Below are 19,219 nucleotides of genomic sequence, written 5' to 3'. Positions count from 1 at the left end.
AAATAATTTTTCATTTTGGGCTTCAGTGTGTGTGTATATGTGTGTGTGTGTGTGTGTGTGTGTGTGTGTGTGTTTAACACTCTCTTCCCAAGCGATCCCAAGTTGTGTTAAGCCAACAGTTAAAATTAACCAGGATAGGAGCTGAAAATCACTTGTAGAAAATACCACCCAGGCTGGCCAGTACCAGCAGATGTGAAAACTTTAGGCCATGTGCAGCCCAGGAGCTTGAAGCAAGCCATCAACACTGTGGCGCTGTGAAGTTCATGGTTTTAGAGGTCAGCATCTGCAAGGCATTTAGGGGCGCTCATTAGTCTGCTACAGCTGTTTTAAGTGACCAATGTGTGGAAACTAACACACAAACACACACACGTACGGACACATGCCACAGAAACTAAATAACTAATGGACACGGTAGACACCTAAAGGGATGAAAGGCTCCACAGGAAACTGGACCGCCAAGAAGCACCTCACTAGGGTGTAGCCAGAATGTAAGCGTGTTATAAATACTTTGGTTTGAAGAAAAAGCAAAGCAGCTTAGCACAGAGGTGATATCAAAGATGAATCAAATCTCCTAACTGGAACCTTTGGTCCCCACCATGATGATCATCAAAAATAGTAGAGTTGGGGCTGGAGAGGTGGCTCGGCAGTTAAGAGTGCTTGCTGCTCTTCAGAGGTCCTAGGTTTGGGTCCCATCACTCAGATCTAGCAACTCACAATCACTCTAACTCTAGCTCCAGGGGATGCACTCTTACACACACACACACACACACACACACACACACACACACACACACACACACAATTAAATTAAATTAAGCTGGAAAAGATTTTCAAGGAAACAAACTAGAACGGACAAGGAACAAACCTGGATTTAACAAATGACTTGGATGTCTGTCATTATATTTCGGCCAAAATTATATTTGGCACTTTGTGCCAGAGTGACTTTAGATACTACGTAAATGAACAAGGGTGACTGCATCTGTGGGCAAGCATATTATTTTAAAAGCTGTCCGTAAGCACAGAGGATACATGAAGCTGCCTCGGACCTTGCGGAAGGGTAATGTCAGATCCTTAAGGCCACCTCTGGTTCCGTTTGCATCTCCGATATGCATCAAAACCCACTTCAAAGAGGAAATGCAGGCTCTTATTTTTGTGGTATTTTGTGGTAGCTCTAGAGTAAGAGATTTTTCCATTTACAAGCTGAAATATCTTGGGCAGATTAGTTCAACTTGCTAAGTTCTAGTTCTTACTGTGTAATGCTGTTAGCGTAACACGGATTGAAATAGATGAGATTCACCTGACACACAGCCCTCTGCTCACTGTAACTAATGGTAGGATGATGTCATACAGGTGAAGGCAGGTGCAAGCTAGAATGAGGCCTGTCATTGGACAAGAAGGGTGGGCAGGAGAAAAGTTCAAGGGAAGAGGAGGAGACTGGAATGGAAAGTGACTGCAGAGGAAGCCACCAGGAGAATGTGGAGGCTGGTGTTAGGATTCCTCTCTGTATATTTACAGGTTGCTATGGATATTCTTTTTTTTTTTTTTATATGATGATTTTTTTTATTAACTTGAATATTTCTTATATACATTTTCGAGTGTTATTCCCTTTCCGGTTTCCGGGCAAACATCCCCCCCCCTCCCTTCCTTATGGGTGTTCCCTCCCCACCCTCCCCATTACCGCCTCCCCCAACAGTCTAGTTCACTGGGGTTCAGTATTAGCAGGACCCAGGGCTTCCCCTTCCACTGGTGCTCTTACTAGGATATTCATTTCTACCTATGAGGTCAGAGTCCAGGGTCAGTCCATGTATAGTCTTTAGGTAGTGGCTTAGTCCCTGGAAGCTCTGGTTTCTTGGCATTGTTGTACATATGGGGTCTCGAGCCCCTTCAAGCTCTTCCAGTTCTTTCTCTGATTCCTTCAACGGGGGTCCTATTCTCAGTTCAGTGGTTTGCTGCTGACATTCGCCTCTGTATTTGCTGTATTCTGGCTGTGTCTCTCAGGAGCGATCTACACTTCTGCACTTCTTTGCTTCATCCATCTTGTCTAATTGGGTGGCTGTATATATATGGGCCACATGTGGGGCAGGCTCTGAATGGGTGTTCCTTCAGTCTCTGTTTTAATCTTTGCCTCTCTCTTCCCTGTGCTATGGATATTCTTTTTTTTTTGGTTTTTTTTTTTTTGGTTCTTTTTTTCGGAGCTGGGGACCGAACCCAAGGCCTTGCACTTCCTAGGCAAGCGCTCTAACCACTGAGCTAAATCCCCAACCCCCGCTATGGATATTCTTAAGGGATGGATGTGTACAAGGTTTTGTGTGTCTAGGTGAGCAAATTATATATTATCAACTGGATCAGAGGTGATTGCGTTGTGTGTTCTTTCACGAGGCGATCAAAGTTTAAGAGAGTTTGTGCCACGTGGTGGAGACACTGGGCCGCCGCAGAATTGGGATGTATATGTCTGGCATGGTGGCAACCCACCTTGGGAACTGGATGTCTAGAGAGATTGTTGCTCAGATCAGAGAGAGGCCTTCGGCAGTGTGATATGGGATGGGGCAGAGCGGGCGAGAGGCTTTGCTGACTGAGATGAAGATGTCTACCAGATATCTTGGGGCACTGGACCTAGTGGGAGTAAAAACAGCGGTTTTTTGTTTTGTTTTTATAATTTTACAGCAACAACAAATTACTTGTGTCTCCCAAATGTAAAGTATCTTTCTTTTTAGAATTCCCACATTTCCCAAATTCAGCCACTGGTGCCCTTCTGGCCCTCTACATTTTGAATAACGATGGTAGCTGCATTCATCGAGAAGTTACCCTGTTGTAAAAGAATGACAAGTATGTATAAACTCATTTAGTACTTCGGACAGTTCCAGGGAGAGGAGGGGACTTAGCACGATGAAATAGAGCAAGGGGCTGAACCCTGTGCGTTTAGTGACCTGTCCAGATGGTGCAGGGAAGTGTGAGAGCCAAGCAAGCTGTGAAGGTCGTGTGTCAATCACTGGGCCTTAGCTATCTCAGCTTAAGCACCAAAGCGGATACTTCTGAACTCTGGTATTTGCACCCTGTGGAGCAATGACGACAGGGGCTAGAGTTGTCAGTGTAATTTCTGACCCTATGAGTTGGATCTCAGTGACCAAAGTTGTAGTAATGGAAACACATTGTTAAATCAGCTAACAGTGATAAAGGGGCCACCAATTAAGCTTAGTAGCCTGATTTGAATCCTGGAGCCCACATGGTCATAGGAGAAACTAGCAGAGGCAAGGTGTCCTCTGATTTCCATAGCTGCAAGCACCCGCTTTCATATACACACCCACTCCGCTCATACACATGCACACACATACACATGCACACTCACATGCACACATACACATGCACACACACTTGTGCACACAATAACTAAACAACACACTCACTGCACAGGGCCGTACGCTAATGGCATTCACCCTTCTTGCAGGGCTTTTCTGTGCCCTTTCAGGCTAGTCTCTACCCTCTGAGGCACATCCTGTAGGCAGAGTTTGAAATGAGCTTAGGGAAAGGCTATCTGTTAGCGTAACACCTCACAGTCAGTTGCCTCCCAATAGGAAAAGAATACGTGTGAGAATTCCGTACCTTTGAGTCAAAACCTGATGACAGAAGAAGAAAATCTTTCCTGGAGAGTGCATGCATCTTTCAAGTAGGCGATGATGCTCATGGAAAAAGATAAAGGAAGGCCCTTGGAAATGCCACTACGGGACGGGGCGCAAAAGTCAGGGATAGGTAGCAGAACATTCCGGGTCTTGGTGGATAGTGGTTCTTTTTCAAGTAACATAGCCAAGAAGGGCACTCTTCAGACCTGATGAAGAGAAGACAGCTGCATTCTTTTTCTCCCCGGACTCTAGCATTTCTTCCCTCTCCAGAGTCCATCTGAAGCTGGCAAAGATCACACCTTCCCCGAGCGCCCGGGAGGCAAAGATTCTGCTGCTATAGGCAATTTGAAGCCACCCCATATCCCATACCCGGATTTAAAACGGAACCATGTTTACATAACATAACTGGTTTGTTTTTGTTTTTTTTTAAAGACACTAAAATTCTCAGGGCAGCCATCACCTCACCTCACAATAGGCTAGACTAGAGTGGGGACTGGAACCAAGCTGGAGCTTTCGACTTCCTCCCCTGCTGGGGTGGGGGGGCTGCACATGCGCACTCTCGCACCAGGCTACAACTTCAGCCTGGCTCGGTGCGTTTAGAGCCTGCTATTTCCTAAACCCGGCACACCTGGCATTTAGAACATACACTTTGTAAACATTTGACCCTCGCCTCAGTAATTACCACACTATTGAGCCTGCTCAAACAAAAGGCAGTTGACTCATCTCTGACTTCTTTTTTTCCTTTCACGGCACACATGCAACAAGTTACCATATCCTGTCATCTTTACCTTCCAAGTGAATGTAGGCCAGGGCCAATCGGTTCTCAGTGCTTCCACCACAGCCAGCTCATCTGCCTACTGTACCCTCTGCTTGGATGATGCAATGGTCTCTAAACCGAGCTGCTTCCTTCCACCCTCCTTAACCCTCTCCTGCCTTTCTCACAAGCAAGAAGAGAGCCCTGTGGCCTACAGGGCAAATCCCTAAAGCTGTTGTCCTGCTTCCATGATCCCATATGTCTTTCTGGCTGCTTTCTCTACTCTATTCATCCACGGACTCTGCATGCTACAGTACTGACAGGACAAGCAAGACGTACCCACCAATACAATAGTGACGTGTGGCATGACGGTTACGATAGGAACCACGATGGTTTGTTCATGCTCAGCACTGTTAGAGGGTGTGGCCCTTCTGGAATAGGTGTGTCACTGTGGGCATGAGCTTTAAGACCCTCATCCTAGCTGCCTGGAGGTTAGTATTCTCCTAGAGGCCTTCAGATGAAGATGGCTCCTTCTTCAGCTCCTCCTGTACTGTGTCTGCCTGGATAACACCACCCATGTTCCCACCTTCATGACAACGGACCGAACCTCTGAACCTGTAAGCCATACACAATTAAATGCTGTCCTTATAAGAGTTGCTTGATCACGATGTCTGTTCACAGCAAACAAACAAACAAGCAAACAAACAAAATCCTAACTAAGTAACCAACCACTTTCTCATTGGATTTGAGGCCCACTCCACAGGAAGGAATTTGTGTCTATTGTAAACCTGTCCAGACGCTCAGGGATGGTGAAGTCAGTTCCTAGTGGGGAAGCTACATCCATTTTGCTATATGGATACAACGGGCCCATCAAATTGCTTTCTAAATATTTATGTTTCTTCTCACAGATTAGTGTTGCTGTCAAAAAGTGCGTGTGCGTGTGTGTGTGTGTGTGTGTGTGGGCGTGTGTGTGTGTGTGTGTGTGTGTGTGTATGTGTGTGTGTGTGTGTGTGTGTGTGTGTGTGTGTGTGTGTGTGTGTGTGTGTGTGTGTGTGTGTGTGTGTGTGTGTGTGTGTGTGTGATCAGGGAAGCTTCTTTTTGCAATGATGGCAGTTATTGCAAAGGCTTAAAATTGGCCAAAATTTAATATTGTCTTAAGTTGTACATCTATATCATATACCCCAGACTCTGGGAATATCACAGAAAAACATGGGGAAAGAGTGTAAGGCTGAGCAGGGGCGGATGTGGAACGCTGCTGTTGGCCGTGAGATGACTACCAAACTCTTGAGTACACAGCGGCTATGAATTATCAGCACAGGCCTTACACAGAATTGAACCCAGGAACAATCCACCCTGGTGTCAGGAGGGGCTCATGGGGTCTCACTCCTCCCCGAGGAGTTATAGACAGTTACCTGTTACTGGAAAGGAGACAATTTCTTTAGTGGTGTAGCCACTGGTAAATTGCCCATAATTCTGCAGATGCCTCACTAATGTCTATTCACTGGTTCACAAACAACAAGAATCCATGAAAGTAGACGAGTGTATTAGTTACTTAGCCACCCTCACTGTTGCCTCACAAAATACTTGACAGAAAGAACTTAGGGACGAAAAAATTTTTCTTCGCTCACAATTCAAATGTACAGTTCATCATTTGTGAGGAAAGCTTGCGCCTTCATTACTTTTCCATTGCTGTGACAAAAATATCACAATCAGGGCCACTTATAAAAGAAAACATTTAGTGAGATTATAGTTTTCAGAGGGTTAGAGTCCATGGTGGCAGGGCAAAGGCACAGCCACAGGAACAGCTGAGAGTTCCCATCTTGATCCACAAGCAAGAGGCAGAAAGAAAGATACAGGAATGGCAAAGCCTGCCCTCAGCGACACACCTCCTCCACCAAGGACACACCTCCTAATCCTTCCCAAACAGTTCTGCCAACCTGGGACCAGCTATTCCAACATGCTACTCTATAGGGTTCATTGTCATCCTAACCATCACAACTTATAAACAGAAACAGGAAGTAGCTGGTCACATTGCATCTGCAGTAAGGACATAGAGGGGTATTAATGCCTTTACTCCGCTCTCTCTCCTCTCCTCTCCTCTTCTGCCTCACTTCCTTTCACTCCGTCAGGATCCCAGCCCATGCGATGCTACCGCCCACATTCTTGGTAGGCCTTCCTACCTCCTCACTTCACTATCCTCAAATAAGCCCTCACAGAGCAGCCCAGAGATTCATTTCCACCACCAAGTAGTCCGCAAGATCAACCATCAGAGTGGGGACCAGTTGGGAAGAGTCGGCGATGAGCAGGGATAGAGGACAATGGTCAGAGAGAGAGAGACATAATCGAAATCCATTATATACATGCGGTAAAACGCCATAATGCAGTCACCTATTCTGTATCTTCAATATGTGCTAAGGACACTTGAAAACAGAACCTGAGCGGTAACCAAGGGAAAGCGACCCAAAGGAAAGTACGGAGGAATTGTAGTCAGAGAGATCGAGGAAGACACAGAAGACAGCTGGACTGTGGAAGCTAAAGTTGGTAGGTAAAATAGAGCAGCTACTGTCTTCCGTGGCCTCTTTACAAAAGCAAATGTTAGGTACCTTGTTGGCACAAGTGCAAAAGAGCTGAGAGAGCTATAACTTCGGAGACACGGAGTCAGTCTCAGAGCGTGCCTTACCGGCTGCGTTATGTTTTGCATCACTGTGACAGCACAGTGACTTACTCGGACTCACTGTCCAGAGGTCCAATGGCCATCCTGATGGGGAGGTTCTCAGCCCATGAATGCTCAGCTGATTTTCTCCCCCCCCCTTTAATTTATTCTATATGGCGGCCACCATGTTCAGGGCACGCTGATCCTCGGTGGAACGTCTCTGGATACACCCTCACAGGCACACGCCAAAGTGTGCATCATTGACTCTCCAGAGACTTCTACTTTAAAACAAAACAAGGTTTCCTTCTGCAGCTCAAGCTGGTACCACAATGTGGTAATCCTCCTGTTTTGGCTACTCAAGTGCTGGGATTTCAGGTATGAGTCACCAATAATTGGAGTTTCCAATTAAGTTGACAAGGTCAGCCATCAGACTGAGAGCATCAAGGCAATGAATGACTTGGGAACGGGGAAGTACCAAGGATGGTTGGCTCTGCCGGAAGAAAGCCTGAGGCTTCAGCGGCTTTATGCTCACACAGGAGCCTCAGGTCTGTTTGTGCTTTCTTAAGAAAGAAAACTGATCACGCCAGGCAATTCTTGAAGATCTGTAGTCCAACCAAGCTAAGGACTTCGAAACACATAACCCACAGTTATCAATCCAAAGTCCATCCTAGGCTTCTGGCTGTCCAGTCCATGATGCTGTTCTTCTTCTTTTTTTTTTTTTTCTATTCTTTTTTTTTCGGAGCTGGGGACCGAACCCAGGGCCTTGCGCTTGCTAGGCAAGCGCTCTACCACTGAGCCAAATCCCCAACCCCTCATGATGCTGTTCTTAAAGAGTCTTCTACAAATCAGACTTTCAGATTAACCAAGGTTCATATCTGAAGGCAGGAAAATGATGCCCTCCACTGTTCATCTCTGCAAAGGCACACTTTATTTTAGCATCAGTTAAGGCAAGCTCGAACACAAAATCTGAATTAGTAAGACCAAAACCCTCTGAAATTGCAGGGAGTTTTCAAAGGGAAAGTCTTAGAAATTCTCAGTGTTTAATGCAGTTGTGACTAAGTTTTCCCAAGTATTCCAATTTAGTTTCTGTGGCTCCAGTGAAAAAGAACTCGGGAAGAGAGGGCTTTGAACTCACAGTCGCAGGTGATAGAATGTCACTTCAGGAAAGGGATAGCAGCAGGGGCTTGAGACAGCTGGCCACATCACATCTGTAGTCAAGAGCAGAGATAGGCAAATGCAGGCTTGCTTGAGCTCAGCTAGCTTTCTCTACTCTTATATAGTCCATAGCTCTCTGAATAGGGAATAGTGTTGCCTACATGGGCTGGGCCTTCCCACATCCTAACAATCAAGACACTGTCCCACAGACATGTCCACAAGCCAAACTGATGTAGATGGTTCTTCATAGAGACTCTCTTCCCTAGTGATTCTAGGTGGTGTCAGAACCAAGGAATAAAACTAACCATTGCACTACCTTAAGCCTTATTTGAGAACATTCATAGAATTATTAGTGAAATCCACTCTAGATGTTGGCCCAATAAGTGTGTCCCGTGGAAATCTGGTAAGTTCTAAATATAGAGTTCAAGAAGGAAGAACAAAGCCCAATTTAGTAACTCATAAGCGTGTGGTTGTCATAGCAGTGGAAGGGAAAGAGAAAGAGGAAGGGTACAACACGGCACATACGAGAAGGCTGGGGAGCCCGTAAGGGATGCTGGGAACAAAAGGAAGAAGACGCTATCAGCTGAAGAAAATGCTGTCGGAACTGTCCTCCAGGCTCCACCTCTAGGAGGACCAGAATATTTTATCAGACAGGTTTAAGGACGGAGTTAAGGACTAGCTTTGTAACATTTCTAAGAACGGGAAGTGAGAGAGCAATCAGTGTGCTACAAAGTTTCGAGTAGCTCCCAGATGAGGTGAAAATCAAGATCACTGTGGCTGGGTAGGATGATGCAGGCTTCCAATCCCACAACAGAGGCAGGCAGGTCTCTGCATTCCAGACCAGCCTGATCTACACAGGGAGACAGTACGCTTCAGGCTAGCCAGGGCTACACAACAAGACAGTTCCTGGCTAGCCAGAGTAACATAGTGAAAACGTGGAGGGGGCTGAGGGTGGAGACAACAGCTGTGAGCTCAAAACGGGAGAGGGACTGGGAGACAGAGCTGTAGTTAAGTTTTAAAATCCTTAATTGCCATAAAAGCCTTAGGACTCAAATTTGTTTCTCCAGGGATCACCCAGAGCATGCTGTCTAGTGAGAATGGCCACACCAATGAACTCTGGGCTAGACTAAGAGGCCCTGCCTCTATGAATAAGGAGGAAAAAATAATCAATGATGGTCGATTGGTTGATTGATTGATTGATTGATTGATGATTCCTGACATCACCCTCTGGTCCAACCCCCACCCTACCATCACACACAAATAGAAGAGGGTGAGGCTGGTACTTTTGTAAGATTCTATTGGCTACACATGTATGATGAGAAAGACCTGGCTAATTGGGGGAGGGAGAAAGATGCGGGAATAGTGAAGACGGACTTCCTGGGGGCATTGGTCATCCACCTTGCAAATGCACTTCTAACAAGTAGAGAAAGTACCTTAAACATCAAACCGGGGCTCTTTGGCACTTCCCTACTACTGACCTCTTAATCCCCAATGTTTTGCAATAACAACACTATGAATAAAGTTTTGCTAGAGTGTAGAAGAAATCTTTATAAAAGTTAAGGAAATTCTTCAACGTGCACCAGCCCTGGGAAGAATGTCCAAGACAACTGGAGGTCAACAGTCTGAGGATCTTTTGCTCTGCCTGGTTAGAAATCACAGAGAGCAAGAAGCTGTTCAAGCCTGGCTGGTGAGGGGTGGAGAAGGGTTCTCTGGCTGCTACCATTCCCCTCAGCCTTTGGCTGCTGGGAGCAGAAGCAGTAGGTCAGCAGAAGGAGCGGCAAGTGGCGCCCTCTAGTGTTATATCGATGTGCACGCCTATCCAGACCCTGAGTCTTGGGTCCCAGCAGCCCCTCAGTTATTGGCCCAGGATCTCAGACCCTTGTTCCTGAGCCTTGACAGTTATCACTGCCTCTGCTACTTCTTTTTGCGTGCGTTATCAGCTCCGCTTGCAGTAGTAGAAGTACATGCGACATCAGACCCAAGAACAGGTTTCTTGTGAGTGGTCTTTTCTTACCTACAAGTGTCAGCAGAAGAGAGTGTAATGGGTTTAGCCTGAGTGGCCTGTTCACATGACCCAAGAAGGGACATTTGGACTAATCGCAGCCATATTAGAACTAATACAACCTCCTCTTAGGACCAATCACAGCCATTGAAATTTGTGGTTTGGACCAATCACAACCTTGCCTCTTAGTACCTCTGCCAGACCACAAAAGGAAGTATTGTCCTTCTGGCCAACATGGAAATACTCCAGGGTCATTTAGAGTTCACCAAGGTTTATGATAGAAAGTCTGGTCGTTTTAAGCAACTCTGCACTTCCAAAACGGAGATAATAGCAGTGATGATCATCGTGTAGTTTCCTTAAGGTGTATAGGATCATAGACAGTCCTTTTGGCATAAGACAGCCAAAGTTAGGAAGGTGGTTATAGAGCGGAAGACATGGTTGTCAGAGGGTATTACAGGCTAAGATCGAATCATAATACAGGGATAGGATCATAATTCCTTAAGTTAGAAATGATAGTAATTTATCTGACAAATATGATGGACTGGATATCAATTATATAATCATACTTTGTAATTTATATGATTGTTATGGCTTTGTTCAATTTATGTCTGGGAGAAGAGGGTTTTGTTTGCTGTTGCTTTTGTTTGTTTGTTTGGTTGGCTTTTTTTGGACAGAAAAGATGAGACGTAGAGGGTGGTTCTGAAGCTAAGGTCCTGTTTTCCAATTGGCTCATGGTCTATCAATAAAGATACTAACAACCAATGAGCTGAGTGGAGTGGGCAGGACTTCCGGGGCCCCACAGGCAAGTTCGCAGATGCACAGGAGATTTTTAACATGTTTCAGTGGAAGCAAAGGTGATCAGCCATGTGAGATTTCGGGCAGAGCAGCCACAGGCTGCTTCTCCAGGAGGAGGTTAGGTTGTTGAGCTGGTACTAGGTGTAACTAAGCAACTAATGTCAAGGGCAAATTTAGGGCATGGAGCTAAGAGTATTCGGAAGGGCATGCCCAGCAATTGAGCCAAGAAGGCAAGTTGAAATTAAGAAACATGTGGGTCTGTGTTTTTTATCTGCGGATCCGAATTCTCTGGCAGGGGCTGGCAGTGTGGCCCATTCCCAGAGCTTAAAGCGGGTAGCAAAAACTACACAAAACCAAGATTATGACAAGGTTAAATGAGGTCACATGGCTACACATTAAGACTGGTGTCTTTGTGAAGTAGATTAGAGCACAGACAACAGACAAGAGAGTGACCATCAGAGGCCAAGTGGGAGGTCTCAGAAGAAATTAGACCTGTAATGTCTTGGACTTTCGGGCTCTAGAGCTGTCAAGAACAGATTTGCGTCATCCATCCATTCCATCAGAAAGCGCCATTTTGTTTTGGTGGTCCTAGAATGCTCATGCGCATTATGCTTTTATTAGACAAGCAGGAGAAGGTTCCTTTTTACAATTAACTTCAACATTCTAAGACTGAGGTCAACTAGATTAAGAAACATGGCACTTGGTTTTGTTTTCAGTTAGGTTCTGTGGCTAGGATAAGACACCCTAACAGGGGCCAGGCATGGTAGTGCATGCCTTTAATCCCAGCACTGGGGAAGAAGAGGCGGGTGGATTACTGAGGTTGAGGCCAGCCTTGTCTACAGCTTGAGTTCCAGCTGGGACCACACAGAGAAACCCTGTCTTGAAAAATAAAAAAATCAAACAAAAAGCTGGTGGTTGGAACAAAGAGAATGAATGCATACATGTTTGCTTGCTTGCTTGCTTGCTTGCTATTGCTCAGCTCAATGTCTCTACTTTTCTATACTCCATGGCCCCTGCCTAGGGAATGGTGCCACCCACAGCGGGCTGGGCTTCTCCACATCTATAAACTAACATAATCCACCCCCAAAACTTGCCACAAAACAACACAAACTGGACAATCCCCCATTGAGACTCTTTTACAGGTGATTCTAGGTTGTGTCGAGTTGAGAGTTTTCATTTTACAGGGCAAATTATCATGGACCTTAAGACAAAGGAAAACTGCCAAAAAAAACCTGAGAAGTGAAAGGGCATGTGACAGTCAACTTCCGTGTCAAATTGACTAAACCATGGTGATCAACTGTTTGATCAGATGCCAAGCCAGCCTGTCACCACACATAGTACAATGCCAGAGATACCATCTTAGTTTTGCCAAACAAAAGGGAGATTTATGTTGCCAGGCAGTCAAAAGGGCTGTAAGTACCAGAATATCACAGAGCAGCAAAGGAGAGAGGAAAGCAATGAAAGGCAGTGAACGCCAGTTAAATGAGAATTTCTCAAGCTTAGAAAGCAAGGGGGAAAAGACCAGCACACAATAGACATAAGATTTATGGTGTACAGAGTTTAAAAGACTGTAGTTTCTAGTAGGAAACTTGATAAAGCATGAAGTAGTAGGGTGGCATAAATTATATAATTATAAACTATAAGATTACAGGCACTATACCTGGCTTTCTTTATTATTTTTAAAGCCCTCTGTATATATTTGAAACTGGTCAAACAGAGAAAGCACAGGCACACACGTGCACACACATTCTCTCCCCCTCCGTCCCTCCCTCCCCCCTCTCTCAGGCACTCCTGCAGCATTAGAGTCTCATTGTCACATCTCCAACTGCCCACGACTATTTATGAGTTTCTTCCATTTAAAGGCAAAGACAGTATTTTCTTCACCTGTGGTCACCCAACAGACCTTTAATAGCTATTAGATGAAAATACGGTACGTCTATTAGAGCAAAGACTTCGAAAACTTCCAGTTCAAGGTTTGATCCCCAGGCCTTCTGCTTACCGGTCAGGAGCCCCCATGTGACCTCAGGGATCTTACCTAATTGCCCTAACTCAGGCACATTACCTGTTCTGAATGAAGAGACAGGCTGTAACATCCCCAGAGCAGTACCTAGCACATGCTGAAACACACAGCTGGGTTGGTGGACAGGGACTGCTGAGAGCAGGGACTGCCGAGAGCAGGGACAGCCTGTAAGGCAGGAGTTGCCCCCACGTTATCCCAGGATGTGGTTGGTACTCATGAACAGACACCAGCACACAACAGATTCCTTAATGGCTGATGTCTGCTTCATTTAAGACATTTAGCATCTTGTTATTAAAGAAAAAAGTAGGGTATCAAAGACGAGGCTTTCTGTATTGTGTTATATTTCATATGAAAAGGAATAATAATAATAATAACAGTAATAATGATGTAGACTTCTTCCAGCCAAGATGGGACAGAGTATAGTACATCAACTTTTAGTCTCCTGGCATCCTTTAAAATCAAAACAACAACAAACAAACAAAAACATGGCAGCCGGGACTGAAGAGATGACTCAGAAGTGCTGGATGCTCTTCCAGAGAGCACAGGTTTCAGAGCCAACACCCATGTGCCATCCGGAACACCAGCCCCTGAGGACCTGAGACCAAACGTCTTTTATCTTTAATTCATTTGCAGAGTGTAGGCCTGTGGTGAGAGTGGGGGTCAGAGCACCTTGGGCAGTAGAAAGGACACTTGAAGACAAAGCAGGACATTAAGGGGGAGGAGGGACTTGCTCATCCACCCTGGTTACCCATAGAGACGCTCCACACTTTCTGGATTCTGAAGTTGCACAAGCCGGCAGGCTGGGACGTTAAGCAGAAAATCTCTGGCACAAATTCAAGTTTTCGAATTCTTTGAAAAGAAGAATTAGGGAGCAGTCTAGACACAAAATATCCGAGGATCAGACCCGAGGAATGGCCAATGGGGACAGAGCACGGTAAATACTCTAACGGGAAATCTTTAGGGGACAATAGCCTGGTGGGGGCGGAGGGCACACTACGTAATCAACAAAAACTGCAAGCCAACCTTAATCAAGTCAGCTCAGGCTCTGACTGGATCAAAGTCCCCTCTGCCTCACACAGTGTGAGTCCCTATGCATGAAGCCATCACCACCCAGGGCCTTTGAAATTTGTTACACACGGCATTCAGAATTCAAAAGAATGCCAACAGCAGACCAAAAACCAGAACACAAGGTGACTTAAAAACAGAGAGAGCACGAAAGCCACAGAAAATGAAAACCACGGAGTTATCAGACAAGAACGTCCAAGGAACTGTTTTCATCGATCCAAGAGAAACATGGAGGAAATAAAAGAACAATTACCCAGAAAACTAGACCCATTTAAAAAAAATGAAGGGGCTGGAGAGACGATGCAGTGGTCGATTTCAAGTTCAATTTCCAGCACTCACTTTAGACGGCTCACTGCTGCCTGTGACTCCCGCTCCGGATCTGACGCCCTCTTCTGGCCACAAATACACATTACATAAATCCTTCAAAAAAAGAAAGAAGCCGGGGTGAGGTCAGTGGTGGAAGCGCTGGTCTAGTTTGTGTCAGGAGGCTCTGGGTTCAGTCTCCAGCGCTGGAGAGGGGGCTGAGGGAGAGGAAGGGAGGTCCATTGAGAAGGAGAGTGGGAAGGGGAGGAAGGGAGGCAGAAAAGAGACAAATGAACCACCAGACAGGCACACGGATTATCTAATCTTGAGCATCTGTAGGTGGGAGGCCGGGAGACGCGGAACAGAGGGTAGGATGGATGTGATAAAACACACGCTTTATCAACCAGATCGGCGTCTCAGGAAGAAAGGGGAAGGGAGAGACTGGGACAGAAATGATACTTAAAAGAGGTAATGTCTGAGAAATTTCTAGAACTCGTCAAACACCTCTGGGGGCAGATTCAGGATGCTCTGTAAACGCCCAGAAGGAAAAGAGAGAAAGAAATCCTGTGCGATGACACAGCAAAGCCATGAAAAACTAAAAATGGAAACAATGTTAAAAGCTACTGGCAAGGAGAGGAGGGGTTACCTTCAGAAGAGCAACAAGAAGACGAGACAGCCTTTGTTTTATCAGAACTAAAAATGAAAAAGACGCACCGCAGCAGAGGCATTTGGAAATGATAATGGACAAAGTTGAACTATCTATATCAGTACAAAAGACTAGAAGAAGACACCCAGTGACCATTAAATACAGAAGAGTGTTCCGCACCAACAGGCACCATTACACAGGATACTATACGCAGGGATGCCATGATAAAATACTATACCTTGGACAAAATGATCTATTTCTTTTTTATTTCAAAAGTGAAGATCAAAGCCAGGGTGCTATCAGATTGTCTGATGAGTGCGTGCCTCCTGGGTCAGCTATCCTCTTGCTATCTCTTCCCACGGCAAGAAGATAAAGTTCCCTGGAATAACGTTCATATAAAAACTGTACTGGCAGGGGCTGGAGAGATGGCTCATCGGTGAAGAGCACTGACTGCTCTTCCAGAGGACCTGGGTTCAATTTACAGCATCCACACGGCAGCTTGCAACTGTTTCTAACCTCTGTTCTAGGGGATCTGACACAGGCACATACACAGGCAAAACACCAGTATACATCTAAAAAATAAAAATAAATAAAATATATTTTTAAAAGGTATACCGGCTAGCTCCATGTGAATTGGATACAAGCTACAGTAATCTAAGAGGAGAAACCTCAAAGGAAAAAAAAAAACGCCTCCCTAAGATAAGCTGTAGCCCTTGCAGACACTGTGAAAGACCCTGGGTCACCAACCCCTGCCTTGGTTTTTGAACATGTAAACAACACAGACTTCAAGCAGCTGTGCCAGTCGTTAACAGACTATGACCTTAGATTTTACATGTACGAAATTCTGAAAGCCCTGGATTATTGTCACAGCATGGGGATTGTGCACAGAGATGTGAAACCCCATAATGTCATGGTTGATCGTGGGCACAGAAAGCTTCAGCTAATAGACTGGGGTTTAGTTGTGTTTTCCCGTCTTGGCTAAGCTTATAATGTTCGAGTTCTCAATATTTCAAAGGTCCAGAGCTACTTGTAGATTATTAGAGGAACAATTATAGTTTGGACATGTGGAGCTTGGGTTGTATGCTGGCAAGCTCTTCCGGAAGGAACCGTTTTCCCATGGACATGACAATTACAATCAGGTGATAACATGTTACTCCCATTAAGAAATTTACTGACCTAGTGCAAAGATGGCCAGGTGTGGAAATGCATTCGAAATTCAGTGGGTCTGGGCTACCTGTTAGAGAGGAGAGCTAAGGTTCTAGGAACGGAAGGTTTATACGACTCTATTGACAACATTGAATTAGATCCACGTTTCAGCCAAGGGCAGACAGTCCCGTAAGTAGTGGGGATGCTTTGTCCACAGTGAAAACCAGCACCTTGTCAGTTCCAAGGCCTTGGATTTTCTGGGCAAGCTGCTGCGATCCGACCACCAGTCAAGGCTCACTGCAAGAGAGGCCATGGAGCACCCTTACTTCTCTGTTGTGACGGACCAGGCTCGAAGGAGTTCGACTAGCACACCTGTCAGCAGCGCCAATATGACGTCAGAGGTTTCTTCAGTGCCAACCCCTTCACCCCTCAGACCTCTGGCAGGCTCATCGGAGATCGCTGCTGCCAATTCACTTGGGACACCTGTTGCAGCTGCCACTGGCGCCCAGCAGTAATGACCTCATATATCTTCTGATACCTGGGCAGAGGTGGGGAAGTCCATCCTCTCCTTGAAGCAGCTTGCGCCTGGTTGGGAGGGTGAGAACACTTCAGAAGCACCGTGTCTGAACCGTTGCTTGTGGATTTAGTAGTTGAGTCATAAAAAAAATATTGTAGGCTGATTTTCTTTCTTTCTTTTTTTTTAAATAGACTTTTCATAACTCAGGGGATTCCCTGAAAAAAATCACCTACAGGTGGAATATTTCATGGGCAAAATTTTTTCTCCCCTTCCAAATTCAGTTTATCACCACTAAAGAACAAAGGAAAACTGGCCTCGGTCCCAGCTGCTGCGTTTGAGTGGAGATTTCGTCCCCTTCCCACGTTGCTCTCCCCACGTGGTACACTCTTGGGGCTTATGTCTCATGTGCTTCTCCAGAGATTATAAACTGTAGTTCATCGAGGGAGGAGGGGAGAGGTCGGGAGGACCCAGCCCATCCTGAAACACTGTTCTGCTGGCTGGGCACTTCTTCTCTTCTCCCCAGGACTGAGTCCACCCATGGCTTATTCCGGCCCTGGTGGTGGCTCTGTCTTAGTTACATCAAGGTGTTAAAAGTCTACCCAACTTGCAGACAGATCCAAAAGCTTTTTTTTTTCCTTGAACAAATCATGTTTTACTAACCTAACCCTAAATGACTTTAATTTTAGTTTCCATTTGTGATACTTTCCTTTCTGGGCTCCTACTTTGGTCTTTCCCTTTTTCATCTCCAGACATGCTCTGCTTCACAGCTGGTAGGAGAGAGAAGGCAAAATCTTTTTCTGGTTTCCTTTGACTTGGCCATTTTGAAGTCATTTAGTTAGTGGGCATATTTTATTGCTTTTTAAAATAAATATTGTCCGTAGAAGTCTCATGCTAGCACTCTTATGAGCTAACGGGTGATGTGGCCACACTGGGTTCATTAAGCTTTGTGCTTTCCCGCCGCCTCCTGCCTTGTCCTCTCTTCACACGCCCCCTAGTGAGGGGCCCTGCTCTCAGTTGTAAGTGTATTTGAGAGGCAGAAGCAGAGCCACTATCTCTAGTGAATCAGAAATGGTAGACCTGTAGTTGGGGGAAACTATCAGTTCTCTTGTTATGGCCCCGCCATCCCTTGCTGTGTGTGTATATAAAACTTTGTCCTTCGTATGTGAAAGATCCAGTGTTGGAATTCTTTGGTGTAAATAAATGTCTGGTTTTATTTATATATATATAAAAAGAATGAAGCTGTAGGCAGGCCTGTAGGGCATTTTCTTTGTGATTGATGGAGTAGGGCCCAGCCCATTGTGGGTGGGGCCACCTCTGGGCTGGTGGCACTGGGTTCTCTAAGAAAGCAGGATGAGCAGCTCCCCTCCACGCCTCCTTGTTCCTGCCCTGCTTGAGTTCAGGTACTAACTTCCTTCAGTATGAACAGTGATGTGGAAGTGTAAGTCACATAAACCTTTTCCTCCCTGACTTGCTTTGGTCATGGCGTTTTCTCACAGAGATAGTGACCCTGACTAGAACATAGATCTCCCTAAGAGGACTCTAGTCCCATGACCTCATCAACTCCAAAGATCCCACCTTCTAATACCACCATGGGCCAGGCTTTTGACATGGACTGGGGAGAGCACAAACATTTGGTCCACAGCACACACTCAGCTGGTTTGGTTAAAACCTAAGCACCATACCTCACCAGACGCCAGAGGAAGGTAGGGTAAGAACTTTCATTTACTTCCGGTCAGTGTGGGTGTAACACACTGTAGTGCATCATAAGGTAACACTGAAGACTGACCAAGGGGAAGTCCACGTTAGGTAAATATCCTAAAGAAATATATTTGCCTGAAGTCGTGTATAAAAGTCCTTTGTCGTGATATACAAAGACTGAGACCCTCTCAAACATCCATCTGTCTTGTTGACTGTCTTGTGATATAGACCCATTGTGATGATGAATCTTGAGTGTCAACGTCATAGACCCTGGAGTCAGTTAAGAGACACCTCTAGGCAACCCTGTGGGGGCACTTCCAGGAGGGATTAACCGAGAGGGGAGGACCCTCTCCACAGTAAACAACCATTTCCTGTGGCAGCACAGATGCAAAACTGTCCAGCACAGCAGCTCTTGCTCTTCCTTGCCTGCCTTTGCACCTTCCTGGTGTGTCTGCCCAGCTGCTGCTTCCTTCACTGTTTCTTCCACCTTCCAATGTGGACTGAGGACCAGGCCTCAGCATCAGATTGGGACAACTGAGTCACCAAACCTCAGAGACTGAACAACTGACAGTTCTCAGCCTCTCCAGTGTAGCTGGCCACCATTGAACTACCCAGCCTGCATCCTGTAAGGCAATCTAAGAAATCCACTTGGTGGGGTTGGGGATTTAGCTCAGTGGTAGAGCGCTTGCAAGGCCCTGGGTTCAGTCCCCAGCTCTGAAAAATAAGAAGTCCACTTGGTAACATACATTCATCCTCCCAGTTCTATTTCTCTGGAGGGCCCTGCATGAACTGTTTAAAAAAAAACCCTGTGGTAATACAGACCTTTAACACAGTACCAAACGAAAGAA

The 19,219-nt window shown here is 45.7% G+C and overlaps 1 pseudogene; it reads left to right on the top strand.

Moving 5' to 3' along the window:
• The first annotated feature begins 15,728 nt into the window (after positions 1-15,728).
• LOC116909435 lies at positions 15,729-16,671 on the top strand (annotated as a pseudogene).
• Positions 16,672-19,219: the final 2,548 nt, after the last annotated feature.

The sequence above is a fragment of the Rattus rattus genome, chromosome 9, assembly GCF_011064425.1.
Source record: "Rattus rattus isolate New Zealand chromosome 9, Rrattus_CSIRO_v1, whole genome shotgun sequence".
Classification (NCBI taxonomy): Eukaryota; Metazoa; Chordata; class Mammalia; order Rodentia; family Muridae; genus Rattus; species Rattus rattus.
The sequence above is the reverse complement of the archived record's forward strand: the minus strand, read 5'-3'. Positions and strand labels throughout refer to the sequence as shown.